This window comes from Chiloscyllium plagiosum, unplaced genomic scaffold (assembly GCF_037043375.1).
Source record: "Chiloscyllium plagiosum isolate Xiang-an unplaced genomic scaffold, Cpla_swu_hap1 HiC_scaffold_5, whole genome shotgun sequence".
NCBI classification, from domain to species: domain Eukaryota; kingdom Metazoa; phylum Chordata; class Chondrichthyes; order Orectolobiformes; family Hemiscylliidae; genus Chiloscyllium; species Chiloscyllium plagiosum.
The window spans coordinates 10,829,078-10,856,885 of record NW_028270143.1 but is presented as its reverse complement, the minus strand read 5'-3'; the positions used below and the strand labels follow the sequence as shown (position 1 = coordinate 10,856,885).

At 41.5% G+C, this 27,808-nt stretch overlaps 1 long non-coding RNA gene and 1 pseudogene across 1 annotated transcript in view; both read left to right on the top strand.

Annotated features, from left to right (window-relative positions):
* The window catches only part of LOC148149871 (uncharacterized), a 120,018-nt gene that overhangs the window by 20,649 nt on the left and 71,561 nt on the right, over nucleotides 1–27,808 (top strand). The window lies entirely within an intron of this gene.
* Nucleotides 305–6,338, top strand: LOC148149872 (uncharacterized; annotated as a pseudogene).

Below are 27,808 nucleotides of genomic sequence, written 5' to 3'. Positions count from 1 at the left end.
GGAAAATGCAACTGGCTCCCCTACTTTATTTGACCATCCTATTCGATTGGTTGCAACAAGGTTAATTTTGAAATGAACGTTGCTTTTAAAAGGAGCCAGGATTCCTTGAATTAACAGTGAGTTTATCAGTTACTATATGTTAAAATAATTAGTGATGCAGCACATATTTGCACATTATAAATATGAGGTAAATCTAAAGAAGTTATACATGATCAGTCTCTGAATTGTTTTTAAAGAGTGGATAGTTGGGGATCCAAGATGGCGGCAACCCAGCAAGTCTGAGTCTATAGTGCTCCTCCCAAGACTTGGGTAAAGTGGGTCACCCACCCCCACCACATTCACCAAATCATTTAAAATAGCTGTTTAATTTAATTAGTTGCTTAGTATTAAATTTAAACAATCTAATCTTTAGTAAAAATGACTAAAGGGAAGGGAGCCTGCAGCTCTCAGCAAGTAGGAACCCCTCCCCCACACTCTCCAGCTGCAGCAGAGGCGTCCACAGCCACCCCGGGAGACCTACCTACAGTGACAAGTCTTGTGGAAATGATCTCCAAACTGGATGCGAAGATCGACGCTTTTATTGAAGAACCCCGAAGTCGATGGGACTCACTCTTGGCCGCGCTGCAAAAACACGACCGAGACATTAAGGAAATCAAGCGCCGAGTCGGAGGGGCGGAGCTAAAGGCCGCGACCTCCGAAACTGCAGCGCAATCGACCGTGGATCAAGTCCGGACTCTCCAACAACGAGTCCGGACCTTAGAGAATCATATTGATGACCTCGATAATCAAGGTCGCCGAAAGAATATTCGTTTGCTGGACCTTCCCAAACGGGAAGAGGAAGGCCAGCTTACAGCGTTCCTCGAGCAGTGGCTGCCACAGCTTTTAAATCTGGAAGCTGGATCAGGCCAGGTAAGGGTAGAATGGGCCTACCGGGTAGCAATACGCAGGCCCGGCTCGAACCAGCGTCCCCGTCCGGTCCTGTTTCGGCTGCAGAGCTATAGGGAGAGGTAGATACTCCTAGAAGCTTCTAGAAATCTTAGAAAAGACTCCCAAGCTATGATCTATAAAGGATCCAAGATCATGTTATTCCAGGACTTTTCCCCGGCTCTGGTCCGAAGGAGGAAGGCATTCGACGAGGCGAAGAAGCGTTTAAGGGACTTAAATATTCAGTACTCCTTACGCTACCCAGCAACGCTACGCTTTAACCATGAAGGATCCGTATATAACTTCGGATCGCCAGAAAATGTTAAGGAATTTTTGGACTCTCTTAGATAAATTGTAAGAGATAATGGATGTTGGTTTGCCTTTCCCCCACTTCAGTTTATATCCCCCACCCCTTTTTTTTCTTTTTTCTTTCCTTACTGTTTAAAATTATCATGGGGGGTGGGGAGAGGGATTTCTCTACTTGTTCTCTATTTAACGATTTCCCCCCACCCACCTTGGGATTGTTTTCTTTTATTATTCTATGTATATATGTGGGTATGTATGTATGTGTGTGTGTATGTATATATGTATGTGTGTATATATATATATATATATATATATATATATATAAGCCGAGGGGTTTAGTTAATGTTGGTGGGGGGAGGTGGTTACCTTATTCTATTTTACCTCTATCTTTAGGAGGGGGGTTGTTTTTCCCTTGTTATTTTGTATTATTATATTTAATTATTATTTGCTGAGGTTGTAATTTTATAGTTATATATGTTTATATATGGTATTAACATTACCAAATATATCCAGGTGTTGGTGTGGGCGGGGGGTGGGTGGGGGTAGGGTGCTCACTGTTAACTTTAGCTTTGTATTATATCTGAATTCTCCTCATTTTATTGAGGAGCGCCTGGGTCAAGGGTGGGGCATTGGTTGGGAGAGGATATGATGGACCTTCGGAAAGGAAGTGACACCCCCGGGAACAAGGGGGAAAATCTCCATTTAAATACGTTTTATATTTTTTTTATTATTTAGAAATAGTTTTTTATTATACTGTTGTGAGTGTATTAGAGAGCCGTTATTTTTGTGAATTTTATATGCTCTATGCTCGGGATGTTCTGGATAGGGTTTCCCCTCCCGAGGGGTCTCGGATTTGCCTGGACGATTATGGTTGATCAGTCGGTTAAGTGGTGCACCTGGAATGTCAAGGGGAGTAATTCGCCAGTTAAAAGGAAGAAAATATTATCAAATCTTAAGAAAGAAAGAGTTGATATAGCTCTTCTACAGGAGACACACCTGTTGGATAAAGAACACTTGAAATTACGACAGGGTGGATTGATCAGGCCTTTTTTTCTTCTTTTAGCTCAAAAAGCAGGGAAGTTGTTATTCTTGTTCGGAAGAGTTTCCCTTTCAAAATCCTAAATCAGATAAAAGACGAATCTGGACGATATATTTTGATTAAAGCCCTTATAAATGGAGAGGAATATGGGATTTTAAATTTGTACTGCCCCCTGGCACACCCCTTTAAATTTATAACGGAAGCCTTTTCAAAATTGATGGCTTTTGATGCCCGTCATACAATTATAAGGGGAGACTTTAATTGTATTATGGATCCGGAAATAGATAGGATTCCCAAGAGTACTGCAGGAGTATCTCCCAGATCTAGACAATTGGTGGATCTGAACAAAGAATTAGGATTAGTAGATGTATGGAGATGTCTTCATCCACAGGGCAGAGATTTTTCTTTTTACTCCAATCCACATAAATGTCATACCAGAATTGATATGTTTTTTGCCCCCTCGATTTTTTAAAATTCCATATCATCCTGTAAAATAGGTAGTATAGCAATTTCCGACCACGCTGCTGTATATATGGAAACTAAGGCGAGGAACAATGGGACATCCCCTCGGCATTGGCGTATGGACTCCTTCCTAATGAAAGATAGTAAATTTGTAAAGTACTTCTCTCAAGAATTTAAAAGTTTTTTAGAAATTAATTTAGGTACGGCAAGCAACCCATCAATGATGTGGAAGACCATCAAAGCTTATGCGCGAGGTTTGGTCATCTCCTACTCAGCAACCCAGAAAAAATTGAAGGGAGAACAACAGCGTCTGCTTGAAGCTTGCTTAAAAGCAGCTGAAACAGCATACACTGATAGACCTTCTATTATTAAATTGCAAAGGATTACGGTTCTTAGGACATCTCTAAACACTACGCTTACTCAAACGGCTAAGAGGGACATATTATTTGCAAAACAAAGGTTATATGAATTTGGCGACAAACCGGGTAGATACTTAGCATTTCTTGCAAAGAAAAAAAAGGCCCCTCAAACTATTACGTCTATCAAGGAAAGTACAGGTATTTTGACTCCTGATCATAAAAAGATTAATGCAATCTTTAGAGAATTTTATTCTGAGTTATATAAATCGCATGATTGTGAAGACAGGACTAGGAGGATGCAATCATTTTTTAAAAATTTGAGCTTTCCGGGCCTAACTCCGGAACAGGTATCGGTCTTAAGTGCTCCCCTAACAGTCAAGAAATACTTGACGCAATCAGGCAACTTCAGAGGGGTAAGGCACCGGGCCCAGATGGTTTTCAAGCTGAATTCTATAAAGAATTTACAGAAATATTGGCTGGTCCACTTATGGACATGTATAAATGCATATCGTCAGGGCTGTCTCCTGCCTTTGCTGAAAGAGGCAAATATCTCTCTTATCCTTAAAAAAGGAAAGGATCCAGAAGATTGTGCATCATACAGACCAATATCCTTGTTAAATTTAGATTTTAGATGCCTTTCTAAAACGTTAGCATTGAAACTAGAAAGGGTGCTGCCACATATCATAAAGGAGGATCAGACGGGGTTTATTAAGGGCCGTAGATCATCCAATAATATCAGAAGGGTTTTGAATATGATTCAAGCCTGTCATCAGGGAAAGATACCAGGAGTAGTAGTTTCACTAGACGCGGAAAAGGCATTTGATAGGGTTGAATGGTTATATTTGTTTTACACATTGGAAAGGTTTGGCGTTGGACAGGTGTTTACCAAATGGGTCTCAACATTGTATAGTGATCCCAAAGCAGTTGTGGTTACCAATGGATTAGGTTCGGATAGCTTCAGTGTGGGTAGGGGCTGCCGTCAGGGATGTCCTCTTTCGCCGTTGTTATTTATGCTAATAATTGAACCACTAGCAGAACTATACGAGCTGATCCTAATATAATGGCCCCGAGGATTGGTACAGGTAAACATAAAGTTACCCTTTATGCAGATGATGTTCTTCTATTCCTCAGTAATCCTCTGATGTCCGTATCTCGCTTAATCCAAGTTATTAATACATTTAGCGCATTCTCAGGCTATAAAATTAATTTTTCAAAATCGGAGGCTATGCCAATGGGTGGCCTTGCTATGATACTCCACTTAGTGGACGGATCCCTTTTTCCCTTTCGTTGGTCCCTGGAGGGCTTCTTATATTTAGGTATTTTTATTACCCCAGTATTTGGTCAGTTGTACAAGGCTAATTTTGTGCATTTACTGGAGAGGATAAGGCAGGACCTCCAGCGATGGGGAGACCTTCCAATTTCCTGGCTGGGTAGAATAGCACTAATTAAAATGAATGTCCTGCCCCGTCTCCTATATCCTATGAGAATGCTTCCGGTGATGCTGCCGAGGCTGGCACTACGTAAATTATATGGCTAGCTGGGTTCCTTTATCTGGAATCATAGACGGCCCCTCATTAAGCTGAAGAAGCTACAGCTTCCACAGGCAAGGGGAGGATTGGACTTCCCAGATTTTAGGAAATATCAGTTAAGTTCCCTATCAAGTTACATAGCTGATTGGGTCTTGTCTGATCCACAATCAATCTGGCTGGACATCGAGGCCTCGCAAGTAAAATACCCACTTATTAATCTTTTATTTTCAGACAAGAGGAAAATCATTACAGATCACTGTAAAAACCCTATAATACTAAACACAATTAAGGTTTGGCATATAATGCGGCAAAATGAGGGCAATTCACATAAAACATCCCCCTATGCACCGATAGTGGGAGCATGGGGATTCCAACCGGGGTTTACAGATGCCACTTTTAAACTCTGGAGATCCAGGGGTATCTCATGTCTAGTGGACCTATTTAAAGATGGGGTCCTGATGTCTTTTGAACAGCTGCGTCAGAAATTCGGATTACCTAATGGAGACCTCTTTTGATACTTCCAAATTCGAGACTATATACAGAAGAAGACTACGTTATTAGATAGTCTTTATAAATCAGATAAAGAATGTAGAGTCCTACGACCAGTGGGGGTATCTTCCGTCAGTACTATTTATCATTTACTACATGATGAAGTATCGGGAGATGTGGACAATCTGCTTAAAACATGGGATCAGGATTTGGGACTAGAAATCTCTGTAGAAACATGGAATGATATTTGGGAAAACACTAGAAGAATTACTATTTGTAACAGAACCCAGGCTATCCAGCTGAAGATACTTCATAGGGCCCATATAGCACTGGTTCGATTGGCAAAATTTAAGGCAGAAGCATCTCCAATGTGTCCTAAATGCAAAATAGAGGTGGGCACTCTTGTACATTGCCTATGGACCTGTCATAAGATCCGTAGATATTGGACTAAAGTAGCAAGTACCCTGACAGAAATTTTAGGAACGGAAATTAAAGTGGACCCTGTATCTCTCCTTTTGGGCTTTTCGAACTTTCCCTCCCTGGACATGTACGGGAAGAGACTATTCTCTATTCTCTCTTTCTGTGCAAGGAAAAATATTTTGGTGAACTGGGTGGCTGAGGGCCCCCCTGGGCTTTCAAATTGGCACAGATTAATTATGGAATGTATTCCCCTTGACTTCCTTACAAATGTGGTGCACCGAAAGACTGAATTACTTTATAAAATATGGCAGCCCTTCTTGAATTACATAAATACAGATATTTCGGCTATCCTAACAAGGGCTTTTATTTAATTGAGATTACGAACTTGGCTGGTCCGGGGCCCCTTAGGAGAGGAATCCCGCACGAATACGGGTTCTATTACATTTGATGTTAACACATTCCGAGCATGTAAGAGACTTAAATATACACTGGTTAGTTGTCGGTTAGATTAGTAGATAGTTGAGTTTTTTTTTTTCTTTCTCGGTGTTTTTTCTTTTGTTAAATTTTGGCTATTGTATATTTGATTTAATTGTATATCAATGTTTGTACTTGAGAGTTTTGTTTATTTTTGTAAACTTGTAAAAATGTTAAATTTCTAATAAAAATATCTATATTAAAAAAAAGTGGATAGTTGGAAGTTGCAGTTGTTGCAGTGGAAACTAATGGAAGGGTTGACGCTGGTATTTGAACAGTCGTTTTACTGGAATTCTTATTCTGTAGGCTGATAGAAGTTCCTTTGTCCTGATTTAAGAGTGAGGGATTGTCTGTTATGACATGGTGTAAACCCTCCTGCTTCATTTAAAACCAGCAACATAGAAAATATTTATCCTGTGCAGTAATCTGTAAAAGTTCAAGTGGCCAAGAACTATGTAAAGTAAAATTAACAACTTTAATTCCTAAAGTATAACCGAGAATAATTAACTAACAACTATTTACAATTCCTTCCTCTAACCTATCTTTTACCTTCCCTTCTATAATACTAGATGGATTAAAACTCCCAGTCAAGATTTACAGAAAAATCCAAATTTTAAAACCAGCCAGTAGTCGAATCTTCTCTTGATCTTCGTCAGTAGGTTGGCTCTCCAGGTCAGTGTTGGGGGGTTTCTCTGTGCAAACTCCTTCTCTAGACAGGTACCTCTCACAGAGTTCTGATTAGCAGCCTACAGCTGTTGTTCTGGTGGCAGTTCTCCTCCCAACTGTTCAATTTTCCCCAGTCTTCTGCCCCAAAACATCAGATTGTGTCATTGGCTTTTAAGATTGTCAATATACTCAATTCGAACTTGATTGGAATTAGATATTTTTCAGGGTATAATTTAAACTGATCGGCCTAATTCGAATCTGTTTTGTCGTTTCCAGACAACCAGCTACCCCAGTAGCTGGATCACATGTTACATTGTGTCTTATTGAGAACACTTGGTGCTGTCACTGCTAGCGTTTACTCTCTTAAAGGTATATTACACCCACATCTTCATAACAAATCTTTACCTGAGACATTGGGTATCTAAAGAAGTTATTTAATTGTGACCTTCAAGGCATACAAACATTCAAACCCAAATGGGCACATATGAAAGGGTTCAGTCTCACTAGTACACTCTGGCTGAAGCTGACTTTTTAATCTCTACAAATGTGGTGTTTTATCAAAAGGAACAAAATTGAGTCTGCTGTCTGGGACATGATCTGCAGGGTGATGGCTTATCAGCCACCCATTATATGTGTAGTCACACAAGGCATCACAGTTCAGCATGTTTCTTTGACACTTTAAGTGATACATTCCATCAGTGAGTCTATCTTTACAGACACCTCATTTACATCAAGAACCATGTTCGGCCGTAAAGCTTTCTTTTAAGAAACACATTTTGGAATTACAAGTTAAAAATGTTCACAGTACTTTGGGGTTCTGATTCATTGTTGTAACATATTCCCCCAAAGATATTCACTGCTGGAACTGGAAGGGGGTAAAGGGGGTCACTGGGGGGTGGTGGGAGGTAAAAGCCAACATTGGGCTATATTGGTGGATCCTGTTTTCGGGAGGGAAGAAGAGGAGGCAAAGTAAGAAGGCATGATGGAAATGCAGGATCTAGTGGACAATGTGGGGTGAGGAGATATCTGTGGGTATTTCAAATTGGAATGGGCCTTCAATCGAAACAAGAGGCACATAAAGGAAGCTCTTTCCTGCACACGCAGTGTTAACTGCTGAGTTCCAGCCCATCACAGCCTCAAAAATACAGGCACAAGGTGGGGAGTTCCCCTTGTATGGCCCTGGGATCTTTTCCTGCCTGAGCAAGAAGATTTAACATTCATCCAAAAGATGGCACATTTAACAACACAACACAACCTCCCCTCATACCTCCCACTACCTCAACAAGCAAAGCACATTAAAAATGTTTGTAATTTGTTCAATCAAATATCATTACCAGTATTGTCAATTTACATTCTAATTTTCTTTTAATGACTGCACCAGTATAATATTACATTAATGAAATATATTTGCATAAAGAAAATGAATTGCTGAAAATTGCAGTGTGTATTTGATGTTTGCATTAAGTTGCCCTAAACCCCATAAGCACATAATGTGCACATTATTGTATGAGGACATATGGTGGTTAGTATTTGTAATCACTAGTAGTCAGTGCTTTTGCAAAAGCCAAGGTTAGCTTTGGTATAATACAACCAATGGCCATACCTCACATATATGACATAAATATCTGCCTATTCATTTAATTAAATTATACATCCATCTTATAGCTAAATTTAAATCATAGCAAGGTAATAAATAACATTGAAATTGCATCTTTCACAGTTCAAACATCCCAGAGAACATTACAACCAATGTGAGGCTCCCAGGAATGAGTTCCTAAGCTCTCAGGTGCATTGATCTCTCCAGCTACTGTTCTGATGGAGTGTGCGTCTTTGTATTCATTGTATCAGCTCTGTGAAGTGCAGCTAGAACAATACCTGGGAAGTTAAAAATTACGCAACACTAGGTTATAGTCCAACAGGTTTATTTGGAAGCACTAACTTTCAGAGCATTGCTCCTTCATCAAGTTCCTTCAATACCTAATGAAGGAGCAGTGCTGTGAAATCTACTGCTTCCAATTAAACCTGTTGGACTATAACCTGGTGTTGTGTGATTTTTAACTTTGTACACCCCAGTCCAACACCGGCTCCTCCACATCATAATACCTGGAAAGATCATCTTCTTCTTCTAAACAGGATGTGACTGGCTTATCCTGTTCTGTAAATGAGAAAAGAGGCCAAAAGACAGTGATTTCATGTCTACAAAATATATATCATGGTGTTGTAGGGTGCACAGTTTTGCTAATGTTTTTGATATCACTGTCTGAGCCAGCTCATTTACAAAATATAAATCCAGCACAGCATATTTACCTCTTCGAGAGAGAAAATAATTACTGTGTGAATTGCCCTTGGTCACTCTGGTACAGCTCCTGTGGTTTTATAAAATGTGCCAGTGGTGGGAAAGGCACTGAACAGGGAAACACAATGAAGGAAGAACATTAAACCATTGAACTGGGAGAAGAATTATAATAACATTTGGCGTACAACAGGAGTGAATCAATAAACAATATTATGATGCATGTGAAGTATTGAACTATATTCTGTTTGAATGCAATTTTAACGTTAGCAATTTTCTACAATGTTTCCCATATCTTATACTTAATCAACAAACAAGTGTAATTGAGAAGACTTCTATGGATTTTCAAGGAAGTGAATACTCAAGCAGGAGTGGACAGACCTAACAGGGAGTACTATTCCACTTCCTCAGATGGTCACTTTATGCTGCATGGGGCTCTATTTTGTTTAATGATCTATAATCAACTCCATTGAATAATGCTTTCCACTGAAAAAACAGGATTACAAAACACTAAAAATTGGTAAAAATAAAACTTAATTTCTTCAGTAATTAAACATAAGTGTCTGACTATAATTTCAATAGTCCCAGAATCTGAGCTCAAACTGGTTTGTAGTCCAATGGTTCTATGAATGTTACTAGACTTCAACTATCAATAAGAAAGTGAATACTGTATCTAAGTCTAAAGGCAACGCAATGGCTCAATGGTTAGCACTGCTGCCTCATAGCACCAGGGTCCTGGGTTTGATTTCACCTATCGGTGACTGTCTGTGTGGAGTTTGCATGGTCTCCCTGTGTCTTTGTGGGTTTCCACCAGGTGCTCTGATTTTTCTCCCACAAATCTGTGCAGGTTAGGTGGATTGGCCATGCTAAATTATCTGTAGTATTTAGCGATGTTTAGGTTAGGTGGATTCGCCATGGGGAATGCAGGATTACAGTGTTAGGGATGAGTCTGGGTCGCATGCTCTTCAGATTGGCAGTGTGGAATTGTGGGCCATAAAGCCTGTTTCCACACTGTCGGGATTCTTTAAATATACCAACAAAATTGGTATTCCAGCAGGCTGTAAATTAGTAGTTCTTCTATAACGCCTTGGGTTGCCTTGTTGAGCAACCCTGCATTATAGAAAAAGCGCACTTTAGAAACCGGGCTTAAAATGTTGGTGATGTAATTGCGTTACTGCCAACACACATTATAAAAGTTCATGCTTAAGAAACAGTTTCCCCAATTCATCGATCATGTTACAACAAATTCACGTTGACGAAATGCGCGTTAAAGCAGAACGGCTCTTTTATGGTATATTGCAAGCTTCAAGCTGTGAAACAACACTTTTAATTATTTACTAATAATCAAACAGGATGAATAGGCAAAACCATCCCTACACTGTAAATGCTTATCTCACTTGGATACATGCTAAAAAAAAGCCAAAGTTTTAAACAGTACGTACTGATAGGATATCTACAACATTTAGTTCTATAAGATGATGATATTGACAACAAAGTATTATTGTATTTTCAATTATCACAATTTTGGGTTCAATTTTCTGAAAATAAAAGAACAAGCAAGTGATTTAGTGGTAAAGAATAGCAGGCCATCTTTTATTGAAAGTCACCTGGTTTTGTGATTCAGTTTAAGTGCTAGATCATGGTGGAAGAAGCTAGCCTTGCAATTTTCAGCCAAAACCAAATGTCTCTGCTGACAATGCAAAACAGTGAATTGTCAACATCTCAATGACAAAGCTGTTTTCTTTTGTTACTCACAGGTAGCTTTGTAGCTTTTTGTGAGTCAAAATCCTTTGAAATCCAAGAATTATATTAATATTAAGTATGAAATACAAAAGAAAACAAAATTATAATGTGTTTCCATTCATTTTTTTCAGTCATTAAGGAACATCTACGGAAGACATATACTTTTCCTGCTCTTGTTACGCTATATCTCATGGTCAATATGTCAGTCCACCTTGAAGAAAAATGTTCATTATTATGATATCATGTAAGCTGAGGGGAAAATGGTGTCACACTCTATCTTACCTCAGATCACTTGAAGAATGACATTCTACTGGGAACATGCTGCTCTGATGAATGTTAATAGCTTAATGTTAGCCCAGATATGGGCGTTTGTACATAACAGTTAGAAATAATGAGTTTCTGTTGGATTCTTCAATACCAGAATATCCATACTCAATTTCTATAACATAAGTATTAACCATAGGTAAAACAACCTGCGAGAGGCAAAGTTTCACCATTCTCACTTACTTACAACCATCTAAGTTGCCAGCATGGGCTGTAGACACAACCAGATTTGCATCAAAACTAATTAGTTTCTGGTGCACATAATTGCAAAGGTTGGTAACATCTGAGCAGTACGTCTCAGTCAGACATGTAGGACAGAATTTAATCCCCAACATCATGGTCAGCACTTAACCAGAAAGGAGGGTAGCAGCAGGGTCCCTGCCACATTCTGGTGTACACCCTGATTATATGGAACTGCCAGTATACATCCTTCACTCTGCTATCAACTGAGGCCTTAGACTGGGCAATTCTGCTGTCAGTTTAAGGTCATAACTTCTATTCCCTTTTAAGTAAGGAATTTGTTTTTCGGGGAGAATTTATGTTCATAGTTTCAGCACTGCCATCTCTCCCAAACATCATTTATATTCCATTCAGTTACTTGTCTCTTCATCATCAAGAATGATGATGCTCTTCTATGAAATTTAAAAACTAAACAGTTTGCAGATTTCTATATATAATAGTTTCTTGCTGCTATATAAAGAGGAATTTTAGCTTTGAAAATATTGTTGATCATATTTGCAGATGAACATTTAGTGTATTAATTTGTCTTACTTCAACAGAAGCATTCATCTATGAGTGAATATCTGCACTAAAATTACAAAGTCTGATTTTAACCTATTCAAAATTCAATTAACGTAAAGCAATTGCGCCCTGAAATTGGGTTGTTTAAAAGGGCATCTGTGAATATCAGTGAATATCACCAAATTGCACTTTTACATTTTTCTTGTTATATTTATGTTAGACAATTTTTTTTGTGTGATTGTACTTGATGTTCAAATGGCCTCAAATATCTGTGTATTCACTTTAGTGGAGAGAAAATTGAGCTCCAAAGACAAGGATTACTATTTCAATTTATTTTGCTAACCTCGTATTATAAATAAATTTTTCGAGGCAATCGAGCATTATGAAGGACAGGTAGAAAGTCCAGTTAAAAGTCACCTATAGATTGCCATTGTCTTATTGAATGGTTGAGCAGAATCAATTGGTTGAATGGCTTACTCCTGCTCCTCCCTCTTAGAATCTTAGTATTGACAAGAAAATAAAACCTGTTGGATTGCATGTTCATAACTTATTGCTGACTCAGAGATTGTTTCGTTTAAATTGCTACTTCATCAGCTTCTGTTACATCCAAGAATACTTGTGACAGGGAGAAATGTGGATTTCTGGGCCTTGAGCACAGGCATGTTTGAAAAGCAGTACAATCAGCAAACAGTTTAATTTTACATATAATTTAAATGATAGCACTTTTTTAAACAGTAATGAAGCATATTTAATTATTTACTGAAAATTTAACATTCAGTACAAAAATAATTAGATCTTCATAATAAATGGAATAGTCCAAATTTTATTTCCTTATGTAACAAGAAAATAAACCAACATAATGGCATTCCTCAAACTGAATCAAACAATATTAGATGGATTCTCGTATAATAATTGAGTTATGAAGGAGGAGGCAAGCCCACTGACTTGTGTCATATATTAAACAATCTCTGCTGTGGTTACAAGTAGAAATACATTGGGAAAGTGTAGATGTTTCTCTTTCTTTAAAACAAAATTAATATCATTTGGATATATTAAAAAACCTTGAAGTCTTCTTTTCAGTCTCTCACAGAATGTAGGAATTGTCAATTAGCCCAACATTTGTTACCCACCCCTCATTGCCCTTGAGAAGGTGGTGGAAAACAGCCTTCTTGAATTTCTGTGGTCTGTGGAATTTAGGCCCATTCAGAGTGCTCTTCACGAGTGAGCTCTAGAACTTTGACTCAGTGTTCAGTTGACTCAGTTAACTCAGGCTAAACCAGGATGGCGAATGGCTCAAGGGAAACCTGAAGTTGGTGGAGTTAAGACCTTTGACCTAATGACATAGGACTTCATGGGCTCCAGAGACACTGAGCACTCTCCGGGCAACTTGTTATTGACAATATGGCACTATGCTGTCACTTCTGGTGGATCTGTCTTGTTGGTGGAACAAGACATACTTCGGGATTGTGATGGTGGTCTTCATTAGGTATGATTCAGTAAGGATGACTAGGTCAGGCAATTGCTTGAGTATGTGGGGCATGTATGCCAGACCAGGTAGGGATGGAACATTTCAACCACTAAAGAACATAAGTGAACCCGCCGAAAAAAACAGAAGCACTATCAAAGGGATTTATGTCTCCATTGGATCAATGATTAGATAATTATAAAGTTGTACAAAACTACCTCAATAAAACATATCATTTTTAAGTGTCTCCAAACATCCTAGTGGCATTTGATTGTACATATAGATTGTTTGAAATTTTTACAGTTGACAAAATGCAACTCTGAAAACATATCTTCAGCATGGAGAGGAGAACTCTGAGGAGAACAAATAACCTCTTCTTTCCTAGGACACACATGTGGTAATCTATTAAGACACCCCACACAAAATTAAAAACTTATTTTTAAAATAAGTTATTAAAGCATAATGTATTTAATGTTATGCATTGCAAAAAATACACTGAACCACAAGTTTTAATGCATTCAAACATGAGAAGATTTAGGAAGTGGCCATTCAGCCTTTTAAAGCATGTGATTTTATTGCACCCAACTCCCCTCCACAATAACAGTATAAAAATAAATCTCGGTAATTTATATTGTCAGTACATCTCTATGACTCTATGACTATGACACTGTCTTCCAGAAGACATGGGGAACACAGTTGCACAGAACACAAACACAGAGACTAGCCAACTGATTCCAGTGGTACTCCACCCCTCTCATTACTCACAAATTTAATGGATGTTGAAACATTTAAGGTGCAGGTAGTGTCTTTAATACTGGATGTAACCCATATTTTAAAGTAGGAGTCTCAGCAGGAGGCAGTTAGCCACAAATAGGTATTTGACCTTGTAGGAAAATAGAATTTCAAAGAATCTATACTCACTACCAAATACCACTTGTAGGTTTGAAGACACTTAGAAATCATATGTTTTATTGAGGTAGTTTTGTGCCAATTTGTAATTGTCTAATTATTTATTCAATGTAGACATAACTCCCTTTGATAATACTTCTCTTTTCTGACTATGTCAATAAAGAATTCCCATTATGTAGCAACATAATCATTAATTAGTGCTTGATGTTTGAATATTTATTCTCTCATATATTAAATAACCTGAACTCAGTACATTTTTATTGATCTGTATTTCATCAACAAACTGCTGATGCTCTGCATCGAAGTTCTTCTCAAGGTCGGCAGAGGATAGACGATAAAGCAAAAGCTGTAATTATTCTGAAATATCAGGAACGCATCATATGTTAAAAGAGTAATGTTGGGAGATCCAAGATGGCGGCAGTCTGAGTTATCTGCTGTGTTGGGCTATGTGCCATACCACTGGGAAAGGTGGACCTTTACCCCCCTGTTACCAACCACCCCCAGGAGTAAAAACTACTAATTTAAACTTACTGACTATTTGGAGCTGCTGAAATTGTATGTGATAGCTTTGAGGCCAGGATGAAATTGAATAAAGGAAAGGGGCCTGAAGGAGCACAGCAGACAGGGCACTCCCCTACTGCACCAGAGGTGCCTGCAGCCAGCGTTCAAACTCCCAGGTCGGCCCCTTTGAATCCAACAGGACAGCAGCATTTACTCTGGAAGTTTGCCTAACTCCGAGAGAAGATTGAAACAGCAGTTGAGCCACTAGCTGCCATGCTGATAAAGCATGAACAGGAAATCCAGCTGCTGGACCAAAGAATGGAGGCAGTGGAGGAGAGGACGGCAGCATCGGGGACCATGGCGGAGGTTGCAGAAGACCAGGTTCGGGCCCTTCGGGAACAAGTCGACGAACTGGAAAATAAAAATAGGAGAAACTTACGGATCGTTGGTCTTCCAGAAAGCGAGGAAGGTGAGGTCCTCGTCAGCTTTCTGTAGGGATGGCTCCCAGGAGTTGAAGTCAGGCCTGGTAAGCAGGGAGTGGGCCCACCGGATCGGAGTGTACAGGTCCCGGCTGGATCCGCGCCTCTGCGCGGTCCTAGTGCGGCTCCTGCATTTTAAAGAAAAACAATTAATAGTTGAAACAGCAAGAAGACTGGGAAGGAATTCACAAGCTTTAATGTACAAAGGCTCAAGGATAATGTTTTTTCAGGACTTTTGGGGTGCCCTGATTAAGAAGTCAAGAATGAATTAAAGGACCTGAACATTCAATACTCCTTGAGGTACCCGGCCGTGTTGCATTTCGCCTTTGGGGGGACTCCGCAGAAAAGGCGAAGGAATTTGTGAAGTCTTAGTATTGAAGGACCTGAGTCTGGGTGGGAGGGGAAGGGACATTATTGCGGTCAGTGGTTTGGGGTTTTTTTATTTTTTTTACTTCTATCTCTCCTTTCTTTTTTGTGGTTATTGGTTTTATATGCACAGCTTTGTTGTAAAATTGGAATTATTTTATGTATCGGTCAGTTGGGTATTATCTGGGGCTCCTTTTTTTTATTGCAGTCCTTTTGATTTTATATTGGGGGTGGCTATATCTGTGGTTAAGATGAGTGGCGGGGGGGGGGATGAGCAGCCATTGTTAGCTTTCAGAATGTAAATAACAGGCTTTCCTCATTTGTGAATTGCTTAGGGCACAGCCTCAGCTAGTGGGAGTTAAGATGGTAGTAAGGATTGGGAGGGGTGCCCCCTATGGGCAAAGGGGAAGTTCTCGAGCGAATTGGAGGTTATTTGGGTATTCGTTTCAATTAGCTGTAGTGTTTTTTTAGTTATAGCAGTTTTTATAGGAATAGTTTTTAGATCTCATAGTGTTAATGTCTTTGTAGCTCATTGCACCTCAGATGAGCTCCCTCCTCCTGGATAAAGACAGGCTGCCCTTCATGACAATGGCTAGTGATTTGTTCAGGTGGTGCATCTGGAATTTAAAAGGGAGTCATTCTCCTATTAAAAGAAAGAAAGTCTTGTCAAGCCTTAGGAAGGAAAGGGTGGACATTGCCCTGTTGGAGGAGACGCATCTAACTGATAAGGAGCATCTGAAACTGCAGCAGGGGGGTGATGACAGGGTATTTTTCTCCTCCTTCAGCTCTAAGAGTAGAGGAATGGCTATACTGATAAGAAAGAACCTCTCTTTCCCTGTCCAACACCACCCCCACCTGCTCCCCAACCCCATCCAACACCACTCACCGCTCAACCCTGAAACCCATCCAACAACACCCCCCCACCTGCCCCCTAACCCCGTCCAACAGATTATGGATGAACCTGGACGGTTTATCATTCTTAAAGCCCTAGTACATGGAGAAGAGTACGGTGTCTTGAATGTATATTGTCTCCTGGCGCACCCTCTTAAATTTCTAATTGATGCAATGGCGAAGTTAGTGAATCTTGGGGTGCGCCACACGATTATAGGAGGGGATTTTAATCGCCTAATAGATCTAGAGATTGACAGGGTGCCAAAAGGCCTGGCAGGTATGCCCACGCAGTCTAAACAGTTGGTGGACATGTGTGAAGAGTTGGGCCCAGTGAATGTGTGTAGGTACCTCCATCCTAATGGGAGAGACTTCATGTTCTATTCCAACCCCACATATGCCATAGGTGAATTGACATGTTTTTCATGCCAGATGACAGTTTGGACAGAACATTGGCAAAATTGGGAATACAGAGGAACCTCGAATATCTGAACGAGATGGGCGGGCACTATTTTGTTCGGATAATTGATTATTCTGTCAATCGATTCAATGCCTTTCCTCTGTGGGGTCAGAGTTTTCTATTAAGTCTGCCCCTGCCCCCCACACGCCCCCCCCCCCAAAGCCATCCACCCCATGCCCACCCCAAACCCCGTCCAACACCGCCCACCGCTCGCACTCCCGACCCCATTCAACACCGCTCATCGCTCCCCCCCAACCCCATCCAACACCGCGCACCGCTCACCCCCCCAACCCCATCCAACACCGCGCACCGCTCACCCCCCCAAACCCCATCCAACACTGCCCACCACTCGCCCCCCAACCCCATCCAACACCACCCATCGCTCGCCCCCCGACCCCATCCAACACCGCCCACTGCTCACCCCCCCAACCCCATCCAACACTGCTCACCCCCCAACCCCATCCAACACCGCCCACCGCTCGGTCCCCCAAACACGTCCACCCCATGCCCACCCCAAACTCCATCCAACACCGCCCAACTCTCGCCCTCCCACCCCATCCAACACCGTCCACCGCTCATCCCCAACCCCATCCAACACCGCCCACCGCTCACCCCCCCAACCCTATCCAACACCGCCCACCGCTCACCCCCCAACACCATCCAACACCACCCACTGCTCGCACCCCAACCCCATCCAACACTGCCCACCGCTCACCCCCAACCCCATCATACACCGCTCACCTCCCCAACACCGCCCACCGCTCCAACACCACCCACCGCCCAACCCCCAAACCCATCCAATACTGCCCACCGCTCACCCCCCCAACACCGCCCACCGCTCCAACCCCATCCAACACCACCCACCGCCCAACCCCCAACCCCATCCAACACCACTCACCGCTTTCCCCCCAACATCATCCAACACTGCCCACCGCTCACCCTCCCAACCGCATCTAATACCACTCACCGCTCACCCCCAACCCCATCCAACACCACCCACCGCTCGCACCCCCAACCCCATCCAACACCGCTGACCGTTCTCCCCACAACCCCATCCAACACCGCCCACCGCTAACCTGCCCAACCCCATCCAACACCACCCACCGCTCGCCTTCCCAACCCCGACCAACACCACCCACCGCTCGCCCCCCCAACCCCGTCCAACACCGCCCACTGCTCGCCCCCCCCCAGCCCCATCCAACACCACCCACTGCTCACCCCCCCAACCCCATCCAACGCCACCCACCGCTCACACCCCCAACCCCATCGAACACCGCCCACTGCTCACCCCCCAAACCCCATCCAACACTGCCACCGCTTGCCCCCCAACCCCATCCAACACTGCCCACCGCTCAACCCCCAACCCCATCCAACACCGCCCACCGCTCACCCCCCAACCCCATCCAACACCGCCCACCGCTCACCCCCCAACCCCATCCAATACCACCCCCACCTGCCCCCAACTCCGTCCAACACTGCCCACCACCCAACCCCGAAAACCCGTCCAACACTGCTCCCGCCACCGGGGGCATTTAGAGACAGTCATTTAGAGACAGTGCCTGTGCTCCCATTTGTCCAGGACTATTCTCGGCAGCACTTTTAATCACTGTAAATAAAAGACATGATCAGTGTTGGACACTTGTCTTTGATGTAATGTTTCTGCTGGGACCTCGATATCTCCTTCAGATAATCCGATTTTGGATAATTGGTATTCGGATAATCGAGGTTCCGGATAGCTGTTTCGGATCATGTGCCGGTGTATCTAGATGTTAAAATCAAGGATAGTGGAATGGATGCATGTCACTGGTACATGGATCCTGTTTTGTTAGGGGATAGCAAATTTGTTGAGTATATTAGAATAGAGTTCAGGGTCTTTTGGGATATCAACTCAGGTATGGCTAGTAATCCGGCAATACTTTGGTAGGCCACTAAGGCATATTTACGAGGCCTGATCATCTCATATTCGATGACTAGAAGGAGGCAGAGGGAAGAGCAGCAACGGATGTTGGAGACCCGGCTGAAGGTAGCTGAGAAAACATATTATAATAGGCCGTCATTGGATAAGCTGCAGCGGGTGACAGCTCTCCGGGCTGCTCTCAATTCACTGCACACACAAAGAGATCTCCTTTGTCAAATGTTTGAATTTGGAGATAAGCCAGTAGATATCTGGCTTATTTGACTAGGAGAAAACAAGCTTCCCAATCTATTACGTCTGTGAGAGAGAAGGCAGGTACGATTACCCGGGAATTGAAGAAAATCAATATTAGGTTTAGGGAATACTTTGCAGAGCTATATTGGTTGGAAGGACCTGAACACCATACAATGGGAATGCAGTTCTTTTTTGAAAATCTGGACCTCGCCAATATTAATACAGAACAGGCTTCCCTTTTGAATGCGCCTATGACAGTACAGGAAGTGCAGGAAGCAATAAGGCATCTCCAGGCTGGCAAAGCACTGGGGCCAGATGGATTCCCAAGTGAATTCTATAAGGAATTCACAAATGTGTTGGTGGAGCCACTTCTGGGGATGTATAGCAACTCATATGCACAGGGTTGTATGCCGCCTTCTCTTAGGGAGGCTAATATCTCCCTCATTTTAAAGAAAAGGAAAGACCCCAAAGAATGTGCTTCATATAGGCCAATTTCGCTGTTGAATGTAGATTTTAAAATTCTATCCAAGATGCAGGCTCTGAGGTTGGAGAAGGTCCTGTCCCAAATTATAAATGAAGACCAGATGGGTTTTATCAAGGGCCATTGCTCCTCCAAGAATATTGGGAGGGTACTGAACACAGTACAGATATGCCAGCAAAGATTGATCCTGGGTTTGGTGATCTCCCAAAGGTGTTTGATCGGATAGAATGGCCGTATCTATTTGGGGTCCTAGAGCACTTTGGTTTGGGGTCCTAGAGCACTTTGCCAGATGGGTAGCAGTATCGTATAATGCTAAGTAAGATAACTTTAACATTGGGAGAGGTAGTCGACAGGGGTGTCCTTTATCACTGTTGTTAGTTACCTTGGTGATTGAACCATTAGCTGAAACCAATAGGAAGGATCCTGAAATAGTAGTGCCAAGGGTGGGAGTGGGGGAGCATAAAATCACCCTACATGCTGATGACATCCTCTTGTTTTTGACCAATCCGGAGAATTCTGTTCCTCGATTGATCCAAACGATTAATTCATATGGTGGTTTCTCAGGATACAGGATCAATTTTACAAAATTGGAAGCCATGCCGGTAGGGGGATTAGTGGAGGTGCCTAATCTGAAGGATGGAATGCAATTCCCATTTAGATGGTCATCAAACGTTTTTTGGTATTTGGGAATTTTTATTATCCCTTCCTTCCACCAGCTGTATAAAGCTAACTATGTACATTTACTAGAGAGGATAAAACAGGATTTGCAGTGATGGGAGGCTTATGTTATCATGGTTGGGCCGAATAGCCCTGGCTAAGAAGAATGTTTTTCCTCGACTGCTATACCCCATGAGAATGCTCCAGTAGTTGTTACCTAGACGAGTATTATGGAGGTTTAATGGTTGTCTAGGGTCCTTTATTTGGTGCTACAGGCGTCCTCTAATTAAATTTACTAAATTCTGCTTTGGCAGGCTGAGGGAGGGGTGGACCTTCCGAATTTGAAGAAATGCTGAAAAATGTGTTGCTGGAAAGGCGCAGCAGGTCAGGCAGCATCCAAGGAACAGGAGAATCGACGTTTCGGGTATAAGCCCTTCAGGCATAAGCCCTTCTTATGAAGAAGGGCTTATGCCTGAAACGTCGATTCTCCTGCTCCTTGGATGCTGCCTGACCTGCTGCGCTTTTCCAGCAACACATTTTTCAGCTCTGATCTCCAGCATCTGCAGTCCTCACTTTCTCTGAATTTGAAGAAATGCCAAGTAAGTGCCCTGTTAACATATGTTGGTGACTGGGTACAGGGGAATTCGGAGTGGATTTGGCTTGATATTGAAGCCTCACCGTCAAGATGTCCTTTAATTAATTTATTATTTTTGGATAAGATGAAATCCGTACCCAGCAGTGTAAGAGCGAAATTATTTTAAATACGGTGAGAGTCTGGAGGATAATGAGGTAAGATGAGGGCAATTGGTCTAAGACTTCACCATTTATCCTGTTTGTGGGAGCCCAAGGATTTAAAATTGGGGCAATGGACTCCGGCTTTAAGGAATCGGAGAATAAGAGAATCTCCTATCTGGGAGATTTACTTGAGGGGGAGGTCCTGATGTCATTTAGTCAGTTAAGTTAGAAATATGGCTTGGCTAATAGGGACCTTTTCCAATACTCTCAGATAAGCGACTATATACAGACGAAGACCACACTCCTGGTCCAGTGTTACAAATCAGACAGGGAGAAAAGAGTACTCTGGTGTACGGGTGCTCTTTCACTCAGTACTTTATAACATTTACAGAAAGGTCGTGCCCTGGGGGACATGGAAAGACGTGGAATTGAGAGTTAGGAGAGGATATTTCATCGGAGAAATGGGAAGATATATGGGGGAATGTAAGGAAAATTTCAGCGTGTAACAGACCGCAGCCCATGCAATTGAAGAGCTTACGCAGGGTTCATATGGCACCGGAGAGGTTAGCTCCGTTCAAGAGAGGAGCATCACCAGAGTGCCCCAAATGTAACATTAGTATGGGCACTCTTACACACTGCTACTGGTCATGTAGTAAGATCCAGAGATACTGGAATGCTATAGTAAGGGAACTAAAGGGCATTCTGGGGATTGAAATTAATGGGGATCCGGTATTGCTTCTTCTGGGGTTGCCAAATTTGCTCTTTCTGGGGGACCACAGAAAGAGATTGTGTAACATTCTTACCCACTGTGTGAGGAAGAACATTTTAGTGAACTGGACATCAGAAAAACAATCAGGTCTTATGGGATGGTAAGGGCTAGTGATGGAGCATCTCCCCCAAGACCACCTCACAAATATGGTGCACCGCAAAACAAGCAGTTTTACAAGACGTGGCGGCCCTTTCTAAATTATATTGATGCTGACTTATCAGCAATATTAATTAGGGCCATGGTATAGCTGTGGGAATGAGTATGAGTGCCCGTAGGGCACCGGGACGAGGAGACTGGGTAAAAAGAATACGGGTAATGTAGATGGAGATCCCAGGGATGGGAGCCTCAGTGGAGATGTGGTGAGTGAGATAGAATAAAGTAGTGAGGTATTATTCAATTTAAGTTATTTGAATTTAGTTTAAGTTAGCATTTATTTAATATGTTTATAGTTTAGTTTAAGTAGGTATATTTGTTCTGGCCGTTCATTAATAATAATACCGCGTTATGGCTTTGTTGTACTGCTTCTTTTTTTCTGTTTTGATGGTGTTATTCTTTTTTTGTATATAGATGTTTTATAAAAGATTTAAAAAGATTTTCAATAAAAATATTATTTAAAAAAAGAGTAATGTTGAAGGGGTGAATTATTGTCAGATCTTCAGGCAATGATTGAGATGAGTGGAACACCCTGGAATAACTCCAGATAGGCATTATAGGCCTTAAACAATGATTGTTTTATTTCTAACAGATGCACTGTGTCTCTTCTCAACCCTACTACTTTTCTATTTAAACTATGAGGGCAACTCATTATAATATAATTTAATGTCATTTCAACACAGGGGTAATTTGACATTGTTGATTGAAAAAGTAGCTTAAATGAAAGAAGAACCTTCAATTAATTTTTTCAATATATTAGTGAATTTTCTATCCATCTATTTATTGTACTGGAGGATCACAGAACAATGACAGATGAAGTCAGAAGTCACATGACACCAGGGTGCAACCCCTTCATCAGGTAAAATGAAAGAATAAATACTCAAACCTCAAGTACTAGCCGGTAGTTATATCATTGTCAATACTACATAATGGGACTTCTCCACCTCCTGATATTGCCTGGCTTGCTGTGCCCTTCCAACCCAAAACGATCCAAGATATAAACCATTTTGAATGTCCAACAGCTAATACTGTGACCCAGAATTGGGTGGCTCTGAGCTGACAATCAGACTGATCCAAAGTTAAATTCATGTGAATAATTCCACCGCGTTTCCGATCAGTAGCCTTACAAATCAAACAAGCATATAAAGGCCCAAACATGTGCAGAGTCATTGTTTGTTTTAAAGTTTCACTTTTTAAAAAATAAATGTAATTCACAGTGAGTTAGAGGCTCACTGGATGATTACAAATGAGGAATAGCATTCAGCCTTTATTAGTTCATCAATCCATTATGACCCTGCAGTGTCATGTTTAATCATCCAATTGGTTCTTAAAGGATTCCAGAGCTTTTAAGCTTTATTGTTGTTAACCAAGCGTTCATTCAATTTATTTGTTTCCACATTGTGAAAAACTTCTCGGTATCAGTCCTGAGTTCACCTTTTACGAATTTGAATTTATGGCCATTTGTCCTACATTTGAAATTTAATTGAATGTAATATTCCAGATTGACACTTCTCATTTAACTTATTATATTCTATTTACGTGTAAGATATCAGCACCCAGGTTGGTTTGCATGTGAAAAGCTGTTTTATCAGTCTTTCCTTGTGAGCTGAATTTTCATGACTCACCGGCCACAGGAACTGCGATCTATTATCCTGTAAATCATTCACACAAAAACTCTACTGAAACCAGCCATGACATGGCAAGCCTTTTTGGACTATTTGTCCCTTCAGCCATGCTCCATCATCAATAAAATCATGGCTAATCTTTATGCGTTCCAAATTACACATTTTCATCCTTCGCCTATTACCTTTGGTTCCCTTGTCTAACATGAATCTATCTACCTTTGCCTTAAAAGTCTTCAATGATCCCAACCTCCATTGCCTTCTGAGGCAAAATGTTCCAAAGTCACACGTGCCTCAGAGAGAAAAACAAAATCCTTTCAGCTCTGTCATTGAAGGGCAAATCTAATGTTAAAACAGTGCTCTCCAGACTGTACTCACCCACAGTAAGAAACATTCTTTCAACATCCACCTCATCAAGTCCATTCAGGATCTTATACACTTCAATGAAATCATGCCTCACTCTTCTCCGATGTTTTAGTCTAGCTTATCAGTCAATGGGAAGCTGAAGCATTGCACAAATTGGAAGGAAATACAGCCGATAGTTGGAAGCAAAAAAAAAGGCAAGTGAAATTAGAAAGCTTTTGTGGAAACAACCCCAACCTGTTCAACATATTTGCATAGCACAACCAGCTCATTCATTCATGGTGCAATGGAATAATTGCCACATGACTAAACATGATGCAACATTAGTGGACTGGCAAGATTGTTAATGTACGATCAGAGGTGACAGGATCTAAGAAGCATTTTAACAGAGAAATGAGAACAGAAATGCATTGGACAATTTTGAGAAGCAAAGGGATGTTGAGACTTGCAATAAAAGAATGAACCCCAGATATATGAAGGATGGTAGTCAATTGATGTTTCAGGTGTGATTCAAAGTAGCATTACACTCTGACCTGGCCCAGGTGGTATAATAAACATGGAAGAGATGACTCTCTGTTGTGAGATGCCCAGAGCGGGGATTCCAGGGATTGGTGAGGCAGCACTGGTGTGGTATACCCAGAGTGGGGATCCTCGGTGTCACAAGTCAGTGACATCAGCAGAGCTAGGGTCTCCTGGTTGCAGTAGCCTGCAGCAAGGTCTCCTGGTTATCAGTGTGGTGGTGACAGTGACAATGGGGCTGGGGGATTCTGGTTGTGGGAGGGTGTGAGTCCAGTGACAAAGAGATGGTGCATGAAGGATGGCAACTCTGATGTTGGTGGGTCTGGCACAGTGTAGTTGGTGAGCTGGCTCAGGGCTCCGGATTCATGGTGGAATGAAGATGGACTTTCTTTCAGCTTTACCTTTTTATTCTTTAATTCAAATGGTGCCAGATTGTGGAGATAGTTGAAGCTTTTCACTGTATTTTGCTGTGTTATTAATTGAAGAGTACAAGTGATAATAAATCATCATTTATCATTCATTCAATTCTTTAATTGTGCAGTATTAGAATGCAGATACATGTCTGTGGTATGTGGAATACACTGGCTGAAACTGTACCTTGACATTGAGTAATAATGATAGGAACAAAGTTAAGGAATTAAAATGTTTCAGGTTTAGGGATGGTATAAGGTAAAATATTTTTTAAAAAACAGTAATTCTTCATAAAACAGCAAGGTAAAGCATATTATTAGCATGGATGAAGTATCCAGTGAAATGCTGTTGTATTTGAGGAATCTTTTAAGTGTGCAATTTACACAATTGGGAAACTATTCTATTCAAGAAGGGGTTAGAGATAGTCCTTAGAGCTAAAGGAATCTAAGGGTATGGGGAGAAAGTAGGCACAGGGTACTGACTGATCACCCATGATCATATTAAATTGTGAAGCCAGCTCAAAGAGTCAAATGTCCTCCTCCTCTATTTTCTTTCTTTCTCTGTCGCCACATCCTAAGCTCAGTTGATATTTGCCTTCCTTTCAGCTGCTTTCTATTTCACTTCCCCATTTTTTTGCTTCCAACTATCGGCTGTATTTCCTTCCAATTTGTGCAATGCCTCAGGTTCCCATTGACTAATAAGCTAGACTAAAACATCTCAAGCTAATCTCCCAGTGAGGATTTCAAACCCAGTCATGTTTACTTGTTAACCATTCAATTTGCACAGGTTCCAACTGCCCCAGAATCTGTCCTAATGCCTCAGAAATCCAATGTCCTCCCTCGCACACTAGTTCTCCAGCCATATGTTCAATCGATCAAGCCTCACTGGGACATGGTACTAGAGGTAATTCAGAGATCACTACTCTTGAAGTCCTGCTTTTAGTTTCCTTCCTAACTCCTTAAAATCTGCTTTCAGAACATCATTGCTTTTCGTACCTTAGCCTTCATCAATCCTCCCACAGAAGGATGTTTTGCAACATCCTTGACCCTGGCACAAAGAGACAACATTATCCTGAAATCACATTTATTCCTGCAGAAACACTGATCCCCATCACTATAGATTCCCATCACAAATTCTTTTCCACTCTTCTTCCTCCTCTCCAGTATGGCCGAGTCACGTATAGTACCACATATTTTGCTCTATCTGCACTCTGCTGAGAATCTATCACCTTCACCAGCCTCCAAAATTGAAAACTGATGAGCAAGATAGTCTCAGTGGGATCCTGCCTGGTTCTTATACCAGTTGGTGGGATCAAGTTCATAACTACTTATGGAAAAACTCACTGGCTCTGCAGAACTAATCATGTACTTGTACAATGTCAGGTTTTTCATTTATAGAGATATAGTTATTTATGACACCAAAGATAACCATTTCACCCATTAGGACCATGCTGTTTTCCCACAGAGCGATGCAATCAGTTACGTTCTCCCTCTGAATTCCCATGGTCCTGTCAATTTATGTCCCTTAAATGTCCATCCATTTTTCTTTTGAAATGAAGGAATGGAGTCAAAGGTTTGGCATCCACGCAGGAAAGAGGACGTCTCTGTTCTGGTGGGTAACAGGAGGAAGCCATCCTATCACATAGGAGTGACATCAGTCTCTTTACATCGTCATCTTTCACTCTCTAATGGTATTTCAGAGAGACTACCTGACTGCTCTGGGCTCTGACCCCAGTGTCCTCAGTCAGCAAATGCACCAGTTGTAATTTTGATGTATTAGTCAACATCAGTAAAGAGGACATGGGTCAGTTGGAAAATGCACTGGTTTGCACACACCAGAGGTGTGCAGCTAAGGAGGGGAATGATTACATTTGTGGCTATCCATCACAAGAGCTGCAGTTCCCTTTGCTACTGTCAATCATGGTCACCTCACTTCTGCTATAGATTGTTTTGTTTGTGGCCCTTATATCTCTTGCCTGGAGTCCTGAAGCCTGCACTCAGTCTTGTGTACACAGCTGTTAGTGCAACCATTTCCACTTTCTGCCACCTCGTGTTCAGGTGGAGTTAAATTAATCTTGCCCATTGCTTCAATGCCCAAGTGATGCCAGGAGGGAGTTAAGTCTCCCAATTATGGCCTACCATGACCTGAAATTGACCATTGTTAATTACTTTTTAAAACTCTTTCTGCCTCCATGGTTACCTAGAAGACAAAATATAAAGAAAATGTGTGCTAATGACTGGTGTAAAGCAGAAAATGTAATGGAAATCTCAACCAGATGACCAAAGATTTAGGAAAACGTGCAGAAGCAAAGAGAAACTATGAGAAAATATGAGCAGCAAAAGAAAAGGGGGAATCTCAGTCTTCTACAGGCATATAAAAAGCAAGAGTGCTCAAGCGTATGGGTGATGAGAGGGGCAAGGGACATGGCTGAGGTGTTAAATGAATACTTTGCACCCATTAGGAGGCATGCAATTAAAGTGAGAGGGAAGTTGAAAAGAGATGTGAGGGGCATGTAATCCCCCACCACCTCCCAGAGCGTAGCAATCTGGAACACACTGCTCGGGGTGGTGGGGCAGGCAGATGCAATAGGGCCGTTTAAGGCACTGTTAGGTAAGCACATGAACATACAAGAAATGAACTAAGAACAGTCAGAAGGGATTAGTATAATTTGGCCCAGGTTAACAATCCCAATCAGGGAGACCTGGTTGAGATATAAACAGGGGATTCAGAAGGTCTCCTCACTCTAGGGATTGTCTCTGAACTAGCTGGTCAGAGTCCATGTGTACATAAAACACAACTTGTAACAGGACACAAACTTCCATGGAGTTATTTCACCAACATTACGACTTTTCTCAAGAAAGGCTGTAAGCATAATCCCAGCAATTACAGACTAGTTTAACTTCAGTGGTGGGAAACTTATAGAAACAATTATGCAATAGAACTAATAACCACATGGAAATAGATGGTTTGATAAGGAAGACTCAGATTTCTAACAAGAAAATTCTGTTCAACTTGGGAGTTTTTTTTGAAAGGCGAAGTCTTGGGGACAACACTGTTGATGTGATATAAATGAGCTTGTTAAAGGCATTTGACACAGCCACACAACAGACAT